The 13,432-nt window shown below is 43.4% G+C and overlaps 1 long non-coding RNA gene across 2 annotated transcripts; it reads left to right on the forward strand.

The window, feature by feature from the left end:
* The first annotated feature begins 1,871 nt into the window (after nt 1-1,871).
* On the forward strand, nt 1,872-5,162 carry LOC134479599 (uncharacterized). 2 transcript variants are annotated; one of them, XR_015626131.1, is made up of 3 exons: nt 1,872-1,991; nt 4,152-4,233; nt 4,902-5,158. It is a non-coding gene; the product is annotated as an uncharacterized LOC134479599 (long non-coding RNA). The 2 variants fall into 2 exon arrangements; XR_015626130.1 differs by lacking the exon at nt 1,872-1,991 and adding an exon at nt 2,936-3,631 and having other exon boundaries at nt 4,902-5,162.
* Nucleotides 5,163-13,432: the final 8,270 nt, after the last annotated feature.

Raw genomic sequence — 13,432 nt, forward strand, 5'->3', positions numbered from 1 at the left:
CATGTTCAGCGGGATTATGGGTATTTACACGGGCTTTGTTTTTAACATCTCTGGCCTAAGATATTTTATTTCAAAGAACTGAAGTGTAGTCTAAGTAGCGTCCTACCTACTGATTCTTTCCTCTGAGATAACACCTAAGTAGCTGGCAACCATAAGAGCAACAGAAAGTTCTTCCTGAAGAAGAAACAATGTTTAACAGGTGTCTGGGCTCTGTTGGCTAAGATCCAGCCCCTTTCTTACTTTTCTAACAAAAACAGGAAACAGTTGCCTATGGAATCACTGAACACAGACTGGTACAGGGTAGCCATGTAGAATTGCTAAACAGGTACTGGCCCTTGGGGATTGTCTCTTGTCCTTCCTCGTTATTTTTAATGAGCACTGTCACCTCTACCCCACCTCTAATCTACATTCAGACTGTGGTCACCTTATTACTTTGTCTCTTTTCCAGTGTGCAGGACACTTACTTTACAAGTTACCAGCTAAGTATTGTAACAGGGCTAATACAGTACTCAGCATCAATAAAGTACAACACACTAAGAATCGATACACTCATATTCCACAGCTCAGCTAGTTTTGCCCATTCAGCGGCTAGAGCTGTCCTTTAAAAACTGTTTGTAATGAGTCTTCATTTTGCATTCTCTTCTCCCATCAGTTGTTACTTAATTCAAAATTCTGATCACTCAACTTAAGATTCTATTATACTAAAAACTACTTCTAGATACAATTTTGCTTATTCATATACAAAAAAATGTATACAACAACTTCTAAAGACTAGAAAATACATAAAAACAGTCACAAGCTCATGCTGCTCTATAAAGTCCCACACTCTGGGACACTCTGAGATCAAATTTGTGCCCAGTCATTTTGCACAGCTCTGGGATGTCTAATGACCCTCTCTGGATGGACCTTACAGAGCATTAGTAACTATTGTTCATACACCACTATATATAAAGTGCCCCGTACCCTTTGCCTGACTTCATTCACGGGACTAGCTCCCCCATCCTACTGGGGCATGGTCTCAGTTCCATGTCACCTCAAAAGGCCCTTTTGTGTTAAAAAGCAGCCGTAGTTCCCTCCTCTCTATGTCATCACCATCTCCACTCATCTTGGTCACAGCCTCATGGGCATTTCCCTCACTCTGCTTGTTCCCCAGCTCTCTCCTAACACTGGGCAGCTTCAGGAGAATGTTTCAAGTTCATTTACAACCTCACTGCCAAGACTTAAAGCAGTGCACGATGCATAGTAGTTACTCGGTTTTTGTTGAACAAATAAATATCATGCCTGTTTATAATCTTAAGAGAAATATGTATGTATATGGCCACAAACATTTCTACAACAATGCTCCTAGCATCTTTTTCAGAATAGCCAAAATAACAGGAACAATCTAAATGTCATTAAAAGAAAAACAGTGAACAATTTGAATGTTCAAACATTGGGGTAACATTTAAATATTCCAGGCAAGCAAAGAACTGGAGTTCTTTAGACACATTATTGATTCCCTACCCTCCTGTATCTACGCATTCAGACCACAGATCCATGAGTCCGACAAAGTCTTAGTTTGATCCAACCATTCTATCAGCGTAACAAGCCAAGCAGTGAATCCTAGCTCAGTGCCCTCCGCATTGTTCATCTCCCCGCATACGCTCTGAGGCTGTATAACGTAATAAGAACCTCTAGAACAAGACCTGGCCAATTGCCATTTGACATACGCCTCTCTTTAGCCTACATTCTGTGTTTATGAAGGTGTCCTCATATTGCCTCACAGAGTTCCTTTAAGGATAATGACATCATACAAGAGTCAGGGACATGGAATGACATCATACAGGAGTCAGGGACATGGTAACTACTCAGAGAATGTTGTAATCATGGTGGATGGCACACATGAAACATCCTTTATAACAAAGTCCTGCCTGGGATGGAGACTGAGTCACAGCACATTCTTAAAGGGCCTCTTCAAAGGACCAGAGAGTTGTGTAACAGTTTACTTGAAGGTTAAACGTTTTTAAATAGCAGCTTTTATTGTCTCTTTGCAAGAAAATTTCCCATATCCCAAAAACAAAATAAGCCAGGAAGTAAAATGGATTTCTATAACCTAACAGAAGAAGTTAAATTATTTTTTTCACGAAAGATTCTATGTGTGCTTTAAAAGTGGTAGTCAATTACCTCTAGACGTGGGGCATTCTGAAAAGTTGTTGAATGTTCAGGCTTATTTTCTGCTAAAGGCAATTGACCAGGAGTTGGGGAAATGGCTCAGAAGGTTGTGTTTGTCGTAAGAGCCTGAGGACCTGAATTTGGATTTTGAGTATCCATGTAAACAGCCAGGCCTGGGAGTGTGTGTCTGGGATCCCAGGACGAGGGAGACAGAGTGAAGAGAGTCCCTGGTGCTCAACAGCTCCAGGTTCAATGTGAAATTCCATCTCACAGAATAAGCTGGGGAGATGTTGAGGAAGCCACTTCAGTGTTGACCTCTGGCTTGTACACACACACACACACACACACACACAATACACACACACACACACAATACACGCACACACACACAAATACACGCACACACACACATACCATACACACACACACATACCATACACACACATACCATACACACACACACCATACACACACATTCCATACACACACACACACACACACACACACACACACACATACACCACACACAAAAATCCACCAAAAAAAGTGAATTGTTTGGTTTTAGACAAAAAATATTGAAAATTTAAGTTCATAATCTTGTTTTATTTTGTCAAATGTATTGGTTTTGTTTCAAAACAAAAGGTCACATGGCCAAGATAAATGTATTAAGTTGATGGGGAATAGGAGACGCTTGAAGAAGGCATGCCAGGAACATAGATACGCGTGCGCAGCATCATACAGACTCAAGAACGGATGACGTCAGTAGGTGCCCTTCTAAAACACAACACGCCCACCGACCGGTCGTAAAGCCGTGGACTCTTAACTCAGGACTTGTATTTTGTTTCTATTAAGCAAATCCTAAAGCTAAACATAGCAGGACACGGGCCAAGGCTTGCTGCTGTTGCATTATTGTGTGACCCTCTTGGAAGGGCAAAGCGGGTGGTGGTCGGAAATCCTTGTCTACTGGGCAGGCTCAGCCCGGGTGGTGCTGAGAGGGATTTCATCAGTGCGTTAGCAACGGAGCACTTTTCCTCTCAGAGGGCAATCGGGTGGTGGGGAGGCTTTTTATTCCCCTCTGTTGTTTCTGAAAGGCGATAGGAAATATACCATTTAGATGCTTAGGCGAGTGAGACAGGCGTTTTGTAGCAGATGGGATTTTTTATAAGCTGTTTGTCACCATATACCAGTCTTGTTAAGAAGCAATCACTTTCTGCTTCATTACACTAAGATGGCTCTGTTTAGGGTTTCACTCAGCTGTGAAATGATTTTAAAACTCCTATAAGCAATAGAGATAGGGCTTTTATATATAATAAAAGATTGTTGACAAAAAAAATGTACTAAAACATAAAAAAAAAAAGTGGTCAAACGCACTGTTTTTGTGTCGGGGAAATGGAGATCCGCTCAGATCCTGCTGATGCTTAATCTGCTCGTTTACCAGCAGAGGAAACGCGCAATATCTTATTTTCTGTGCATAAGTAAGGTAAGGGTTCTTTTTTATGTTCCCATGAAGTCTTTGTGGCTTATACCGTGGAAATAGAAGGGAGTGAATTCTTGAGTGAGGAGCAATTTCAGCTTAAAATAAATAAAAGGAAACTTTAGTAAACAACACACCAAGTTTTTAAATAGCCTTGCTTTTAAACGGTCGTCTAAGAACAGCTACTTTTATTTTTCTTTTCCTACCTGGCTGTGTTTTTAAAGGATCAGCATTGGTGGCAGAGGAAGCCAGTCCTATTGTTTTACAGATTCCCTTGAGCTGAGCATGTAGTTCAGTAATAGTATTTACACGGCACTTAAGCAGCATATATACACATGCATGCATACATGTGTGTGCACATGCACATATACACAGAGGAAAAAAAAATCCAGGCATGGTGGTGAACAGCTTTAATCGTAGCACTTGGGAGGTTCAGATGAGAAAACCTTGAGTTCCAGGCCAGCCAAGATTACACACCAGACTCTGTGATATAAATAAATTAATAAAATACTTGTGGATTTTACAGGTTGTAATTGACAAATGATGTAATTCAAGGACATCAGAAGACCTCGGTCAAGTCTCAAGCTGGGCCGCTTACCTGGCCTTAGGTGTGTCAATGAATCTTTTAAAGCCTTGATTTCCCCATCTGCAAAAGATGATTGATAACACAAACCTTGCAGTGTTTAACTGCCACTGTAGCATAATAAATGGCGATGCACCTTCAGTGGCAGACAACTAGCGTTGACTGGGCCAGCTGAACACATGGGGTCGAGCGCCATCCGGCTTCACTATGGACACGCTCCCTAGAGCATGGCTCATTCACTGTCTCTTGAATTGTCTCTGTAGAGGCTTCACTTTGATTGCTTGAGTTAGGGTGGCCTCAGGTTGAACACATGGAACGATGATTCATGAATCTCTATCTCAGACCACAGCTAGGTAGCCTGAGATCATTCTCTTCATAGAGCAAAGATGTTAAAAGAGAATATTCTTTAGCTAGAGAAATGGCAAATTAGTCTCCCATGGGACCAGAGTTCAGTTCCCAGAACCCGCATTGGATAGCTCACAACTTCCCATAAACCCCAGCACCAGGAGATCCAACTTTTTAGGAACTGACATGCACCTATGTGTATGCACGTGCACGCATGCAGACACACACACACACACACACACACACACACACACACACACACAAATAAAATGCTTAATCGTTTTAAGGAGAACCTTCTCTTTCCAAGCCCTTGCTTATATCATATGTCTTTGCATTCAATTCACACAGCCCAACAGAGTCCTATGGAAGCGTGATGTACAGTCACATGGTATAGGAGGGAAGAATCATAGGTGGACGCCGCCAGCCTGTCTGCTTGCTGCCTATTGCAGTGACTGGGATGTCAACAACAGCACCAGGCATCCAGGAAGTGTTCAGCATCATCTCCTCCTACCACACCCACCCCATCTCTTTAAGCTCATCCAGCTAATCCACTGTGACTTTTATTGGTTCTAAAGACCAAATGAAAATTAACGTGTTTACCTAAAGAACGTGTGGTGTTCCTTCCTTCTCAGTGTGACTGAAGGGAGACAAGGAATGATCTGCTGAGCCCTTATTAGAAGTTGCTTGCATGGGGCTGGAAAAAAAAATGGCTGAGAGGTTAAGAGCACTGACTGCTCTTCCAGAGGTCCTGGGTTCAATTCCCAGCAACCACATGGTGGCTCACAACCATCTGTAATGGGATCTGGTGCCCTCTTCTGGCCTGAAGGCGCATGTGCAGGCAGAAAGCTGAATACACAATAAATAAATCTTGAAAAAGGAAAACGTTTGCAAACACTGAAGGGTTAAAGAGACTGAAATGCCCAAGGACACCGTGGTGGCTGCATTGTGTTCCACATCAAAGGGTAGCATGTAGTGTAGCCATTGTTGTACTTGGGGAATGAGAGTCATTTGGGGGAGAAAGTTTAACAAGTTTGACAGATGAACCCCTATTTTGAGCACGTCCTATCAGATAGACGTTTCTCTTCACATTCCCTATTTCTAAGGCTTTCTCCTCAGAATCTGAAGCTCAAACTAATAAAATAGGCTCTGAAACAAAGTCAGTATTGACAGAGGAAAACAGTGCCGTAATTCTCTTGCACTGGAATGAAGTTTTACTAAGCCAGAGCAGTGTTGTGGAGAAGGACCATGGAAAGGGATGGAGAGTAGGGGGTTTTTGTCATAGAAAACATGAACAAGTTTGACAAAGGGAGACTCTAAATTCCCTACTGCTGGATACTGGGAACTTCTGGTGTCTCAAAGGATTCGAGAGGCCGCCATCCCACTCCATGCTGTGTACAAATGACCTGTGGCCATGATGGGTGCATCAACCTCAAAAGACAAGCAGATCTGGGGCCGAAATAATCCACAGAGGCAGAGTCAGGAACCCAACCAAGCACTTCAGGAGCAGGACGCAGCCCCTCTCACTCTCTCTGCCACACTCCGAGGCACTCTCCTATTATTAATACAGGTGAAAAGCCTGCATTCCGGGGTCTATTGCCATTTCCAGGGGTATTAATATTTCCAATCCGGGCTTTGAGAAAAAAAAACGAATTTACCAGAAAAAGTTCAAGATCATCATTCATCCCTGGGAGTCAGAGTAAGCAGGGAATGCCAAAGCCAGGTTGGAAGCATGAAGTCGACCCAAAGAAAGCAGAGGAAAGGATTAGAAGATGATAAAAGCCTAAGCTGACTAATTAGAAAACTAACAGACGGCAAGGTTTATATACAAACCTAAAAGCTTCTCACTGAGAAGCAATGAAAACCAGAGCAATCCAAGCCACCACACAGGAGGGGCAAGCAGTCTATTACCTAAAGGAGCAGCCCAGGGCCCCTCCAAGCATAAAGATCAAAGCTACACAGACATCTGAGGAGAGGGGCTGCACAAAAGAGATACATGCCCAGGGAGTGGGAGAGCTTTGTTATCCATGTTAATTATTCTAATTCCTGTCCTCGGAGAGATTAGTATTCTCAGCAGATTAGCAGCAGAACGAGACGTAAAAGCTCCATTGCCAGGATTCAAACATTCGGCAAACCGAACACAGTCTGATTTTGTTAGTGGTAGAGATTCAGCATAGAGATTAATTTGTGTGGCTGTTAGAGACGCTCAATGTTCATCCCTTTCCACCTCATCCCTTTCCCAAGCATCTTCGTTAGAGACTTCCAAAGGGAAGCTTTTTCATGTATCAGAGAGAGAGAGAGAGAGAGAGAGAGAGAGAGAGAGAGAGAGAGAAAGAGAGGTGGGGGGGGGACCCACTATCATAGCTTTTGGTGCATCATGAGAACAGAAGTCTTAGCTAGTGAGATGATTTAGTAGGTAAAGGCACTTACCACCCAAAACCTGATAATCTGAGTTCAACCCATGTAAAGGTATAAGGGGAGAATTGATTCCATAAAATCATCCTCCGACCTCCACACTGGTCATGGTGCACACACATCACACATACACCACACACACACACACACACACACACACACACAATACACCACACACACAAATCACATCACACATCACATCACACACACCATACCCACACCACACATACACACATACACATCACACACACACACATCACATATCACATACATGCACACCAGACACACATACATAAACTAATAATAATAACTTTTAAAAGAAATCTTAAATCAAGAAACTGCAGGTTCTGAAACTGTCAATCAAATGGGGAAGGCAAAGCCGTCTGCAGATAGTTTTTTTTCCCTAATCACTATCACACAGAAGAAAGTTCATACTGAGCTTATATAAGCACCAGAGATCCTCCGTATTATACTCAAGATGGTCTAGAAAGGACAGGTGACAGCGATTATGCAAATCTACATTTGAAATATGCTGGAGGATGTCTCCCAGTGAGGGCAGACACAGTCGCCTGAAGTTCTCCTGCTTCACCCAAAGACCAAGCCTTTACTAGAGGTGACACGGGCATTCTGACCCTCTGTGCCCTGTACTCAGACCCAAACCTACAGCAGGAATCACTCTGCTGCTCAGAATCCTTCCTTGCTTTGTAAAAACAAGAACAAAGCCCTCTTACCTACCTTTGTGTTTCTACTTTCAAATATTAAAAAAGAAAAGTAGATCTTCTCATTGGACAGAGTAGAATGGGAGCGCGGGGGGTCTATATTGAACTAGGTAGAAACACACATTTTGCCTGCCAGTCACTTTGAGGTTTAGACGTTTGGCTGAGGCTAAAGTATATTGCATACATGTGTATAATATCCTAAAAAGACTTTGAAAAAAGGAGGCCAAGGATTATACAACACTGGGCTAAGGACAGCTCTCTGATGGGCTAGAGATGTCTTCTGTTGTACCAAATGCAGACATCCATGGTGTCTATAGGATTCTGCTGTGGGGGAACATGTCACTAGAATCATCTGTATTGTGTGTAGTGTCACTTTGGGCGATATCTATTAACAGCTAGTTTTTTATGTGAAACAAAAACTTCCTAACTCTGAGTAAGATTGGCATAGAAACTCTATCCGATACCAGAAGGCAAAAAACGCCTTTGGGAACTGACCTTGATTTTGAATGTTGCCCTTAAAAAATTCATTATGGAAAAGAAGGGGCCTGAAGGAGTTCCTTCCAGAATATTAAATAGCTCTCACCAAGCCCAATTAGGTCATAACTGAATTGAGTGCAAAGCATCCCCATTTACAGGACACACGGAAATGTCAGAGTGCTTTTGGCAGCCCTCAAATGGGAGGTGCACCTCACCCCGGGAGGCTGGGCTCCATGGGGGCATGCAGAGACTCAGGAGGCAGGCACGACTCTCTGAGGAGCACTTCGGGTGAAGAATGACATGGCCATGGGTGTTTTAAGATGTACTTCAAATAGCAACTTAGAGATCAAATTCTGAAGTAGGGCAGTTTGCAAGGGACCACAAAGAAGGAGTAAATCAAGAGATCTTAAGCCAATGAATGTGATTTCTTGGCTCACAGGTATGGGGAGCAGGGATGGTGATTTAAAAAAAAAAAAAGATCTAGGTTGAATTAATAAAAGTGTAGGTCAAAGGATCTTTAAACTTAAGGAAGGAAATTAATTTCATGCCAGACATGTTGAATTTGAAATAACTATTTAGGACATGCAGTAAACAATAGAAAATGTGACTCACGTTAGGTCTTGAAAGAGAAGCAAGTTCTGAGGACAAGGCCTTAGGAGTCACACATACAGAACTGTACTGGGTAGCTTTTCTGTCAGCTTGACACAAACTAGAGTCACCTGGGAAGAAGACTAGCAGTTGAGGAATTGCTCCAGCAGCCTGATCTTTAAGAGAGTCTTACATGCATTTTGTTGATTAATGACTGGTGTAGGCAGGCCCTGTCTACTATGGGTGGCACCATTCCTTACCAGGCAGTCCTGGCTTATGTAAGAAAGCAGACCAAGCAAGCCAGTCAGCAGCATTCTTCCTTGACCTCTGATTCTGCTCCTGCCTCCAGCTCCCTGCCTTGTGTTCCTGAGTAGACTTCCCTTCCTGATGACTAAGCTGTACGCTGAAATAAACCCTTTCAGCTCCAAGTTTCTGCTGCTTATTGTGTCATCACAGAAATGGAAGTCAAAGTCTGACAAAATGGTGGAGTTCAACAGAAAAGCAAAAGTGATCCCAAGGGAAAAGTCAGGGACACGTGCTTGGTTGGAGGCCCGCAGGCATCTAAATGCAATAACTGAACAGATAGAGTGATTCGTTCATCATGCAACATGTGGTCAGCCGTCTCTCCCTTCTATTTGTAGAGAGGCTTTGCCTTCTGTGAAAAATGGTAATGGGTAAAAAAGAAAGGCATTCGCCATCATCTGAAAGACATGAGCATAACAGTGGAAAGATGGCTGTCAGAGGTCTCTGGCTGATTGGCTGGAAACAGTGCAGTGCAAAGGGAAAGCAGGTGTGGGATAATAAACAACCTTGCACCCCTCACCACTGAGGTCTCACCACCCAGACTCTGCCCCTCCTCCTCACTCTCATCTCTCTTCTCTGACTTCACCTTCCAATGGTAGCATGATTGATGCTGTGTGCTGAGTTATCTACGCCAACACAACCTGATATTCACTCAAACACATGTAGATGCTGCTTTCATCTTATCTTTAGACAGAGTCAACATTAAAACCGCCACACTGAACCAAATTCCCTCTATGTAAATGGGCCTTGTAAGACTCATTGGAAGTCCCAAGAAAACTACAGGCCAAAGGAAAGGAAAAGACAGTCAGCCTTGATCTGCCTTCACTCACATGACACCAGCATATCTACAGCAGCAGGCTGCCTACTTGCTCTGCATCTATTGTACAGATGGCAGAATCGGTCTTTCAGAGGAACCCTGACAAAGCCAGGCAGGCTCAAACCAAAGCCTCAGGTGGAAAACACAAGGTAACTGTTACCACCACATGACTGCACGCAGATGATCACATCTGCTCTGATTTCAATACAGCCACGACTATGTCACTTCCTGAGGACAATGTTCTACGGCACACATGGGGTACAGTTCACATTGACACCTAGGAAGCCTACCCACACCTGTTGGCCACATCTGCCAGGTGTGGCATTGCTTCCCAACCAACTACAAAGTACAGCATACAGCAGTTAGCATCGGCATAAATCTGGCATGAAAGGGCGGTCAGAGCTAAGAGAACTCCCAGGGGCCTTAGATGTGAACAGGCTTCAGAGAGCCACACTGAGGATACCTATCACTTCCTAGATGAGAATCTCCATTTTATGAGCCATAGCATTAATTGTCATTTCAGCCAATTATTTGGGATTATCAGGCCAAAGCAGCTACTTGGAGTAGACATTCATAACAGTCTGTTATCTTCAGCTTAAAGAGCTGCTCAAATATTTGCCCAGCAGGATGGCAGAGCATTGATCTCATCACCATTGCCTTCCTTGTGTCTTTGCTACTCATCACTGCTCATTGCTACTCATCGCTGCTCCTCACTGCTGATCTATGTTATTTCTCTTGCCATCAAATGACTTGATACATCTATCTGATCCTCTTCCCTCTGTATAATATCTCAATTTAGAAAGAAATATCAACAAACAGCCTCCTGTGCTGAGGGTGCTTTTATGGTGGAAACCGCAATGGCGTAGTCAATTACCTCATTGCTATGATCAGTATATCTTAACTCAGTGGTTAACCTCTGAGAAACAAAAGTCCTGAGGAAAGCAAGTGATGTCATACATACACACACACACACACACACACACACACACACACACACACACACGTACTTATATATGGCTTATTATGGGCTTTGTGTTTTCAGTTTAGTCACTGATCCATTTGCCCTCAGGACACAACTGTTGAAATGAAATTATTCTACTTGCATTCTTGTTAATGGGAACCATAACTCTAGCCAGCAACCCTTTGTGGTACAAAAATCTACACCTCCCACCGATCACTCACAAAGCTTAGAAACGTCTTATAGTCAAAATAAGTTTCCCTCGTAAGGCAATGGAGCGTGTGACCTTTTCATGATTAGCCATAATTTTGGGGTGCATGGTGAAATTGATCCATCACTTGGCAACCTCAGAGGTAAAACACAGACTAATCCTACAACATTTTGCTCTATGTAATTTATATGGTGCCACCTGGCAACTAGGCTGTTTGCATTCTTGACTGTAATTTAAAAGTGTTACAAACCCCTGTTACATCCCGGGGAGAATATTTTAATAATCTCTTTAATCTCTCTAGCATAATGTTACCCAGAACCATTCTTTACTACAAGCCAAACCAAATAGGCCTGCACAAGAGGTCTAGTCATTTCTACACCTCTTGTCCTCTAATGACTATGCTTCAACAAAGCAAATGCTCTAAGATTGGGGTTAAGTAAAATAAGACACCTTTCGCGTGCTCTCCTGTTGAAACAGCCTATGAGCTAAAACTAACAAACCCTTCTGTTAGTCATGACAGAGAGGCAGGATCCGGAGCCCCAAATATAAGCCCATGTACTGATCTGATCACAAAGAGAAGTGGTTTTTAACCTGTGGGTCACGATCACCTTCGAAGGTCAAATGACCCTTTCACAGGGGTCGTATATTAGATATTTTACATTATGATTCATAACAGTAGCAAAATTTCAGTTATGAGATAACAAAAAATAATTTTATGGCTAGCATCACCACAACATGAAGAACTGTATTTAAGGGTAGCAGCTCTAGAAGGTTGAAAACCACTAAGAGCCTCTTGCTTCAGCACCATGGACAGGTCCCCGACTTTTCTGGGACTTCCTTACTAGGTCTGCAAAAAGTAAGTCCCGAATCCCACTGCCTCCCACTATGGTAAATTGGGTCAAGCCAACTTTGTGCCTCGATTTTTTTCTTGCCCTTTGGCATAGGTTTGTGTGCCAGCCAACACCACCCACTTTAAATCTGAGTTCCACTCTGGTCCCTCAGTGGCTTGTGTTCTGAATGCTTGTGCCCCAGTTAGTAACACGACCTGGAAAACTGGAAAACTCAGGAGATGGGTGAGACCTAACGAAAAGAATCATTCGGTGCAGGTCTTGGAATGTTATAGTTTGAACCTGGCTCTGGTCATTTTTTTTCTTCCTTATTACCTACTCCTCCATAATACAAGAATCCTCCTCAACAAGTTCCACCACCACGCACTCTCCCATGTCATCCCCACCACGATGGACTGGAGCCCTCTGAAGTGGTGAAGAGAAAGACTTACTTCTCATAATGTGTTTCTGTACGGATGTGGTCACAGTGGCACCAGGGTAAATAGTAAGATCTTCCCATAGTAGGCGCTACACCTTGCCTGGGCAGGGTCTAAGTAGAGTTGGCCTTGAACATGGGAGTTTCAGGTGAGTCAGCCTGAGGGCACAAGTGGGGGAGAGCCAGGCCTGTTTCTTATCTGCTGTGCAGTGGCATGGATAAAGGAGGGAGCCTCCTCTCCTCCCTCATTCCTTGCCATCTATGGCAGGCAAGAGAACTGGTCTTGGGGTCATTAGAGTAGGAGAACTGGCCACATCTCTCACCAACCGCAACACTCAAGAGAACAGGTTCTGTACCTCACCTGGGCAGCAGGATAGAGCTGACCCTGGTTGAGAGAGTTGCCAGTGAACCAGCCCTGAGAGCAGGAGACCAGCAGGCTGACCATCCCCAACACCTCTCAGGCCCAGATCTAGGGCTTTGAATTGGTCCACCCCCAATATCTACCCTACTGATAAACTGCTGGAGTGCATGAAGGGGTCATTTCTACAGCTCCAAAATTATGTTATCTCCATGACACAGGATAACAAGGGGATTTCAGAGAGAATCCCAGTGAAGTTACAGTATTGATAGAATAGCAGAAGCCAGAGGCCTTGAACCAGACCCATAACTTGTTGCAATGTACATTTGCAAGCAAAGATGGGAGGACAAAAGAATATGTTGTGGGACACCCTGTGACATACTACAGCCTCCATGATGAGATTTTGTTTTCTTTCTTGTGGAAGGAAAAGTTGCAAGGATGGAGGGCAGGTACTAGGGGAGGAGGAGATGAGTGGGATCAGGGATGCATGATTTGAAAGTCACCTACAAAAAATAGTTTTTAAAATATCAACTTCCACATTTTCTGTATCCATTCCTCTGTTGAAGGGCATCTGGTTTGTTCCCAGCTTCTGGCTATTATAAATAAGACTGCTATGAGCATAGTGGAGCACGTGTCCTTGTTATGTGTTAGAGCATCTTTTGGGTATATGCCAAGGAGTGGTATAGTTGGGTCCTTAGGTAGAACTATTTCCAACTTTCTGAGGAACCGCCAGACTGATTTCCAGAGTGGTTGTACCAGTCTGCAATCCCACC

The sequence above is a fragment of the Rattus norvegicus genome, chromosome 7, assembly GCF_021556685.1.
Source record: "Rattus norvegicus strain SHRSP/BbbUtx chromosome 7, alternate assembly SHRSP_T2T, whole genome shotgun sequence".
NCBI lineage: Eukaryota > Metazoa > Chordata > Mammalia > Rodentia > Muridae > Rattus > Rattus norvegicus.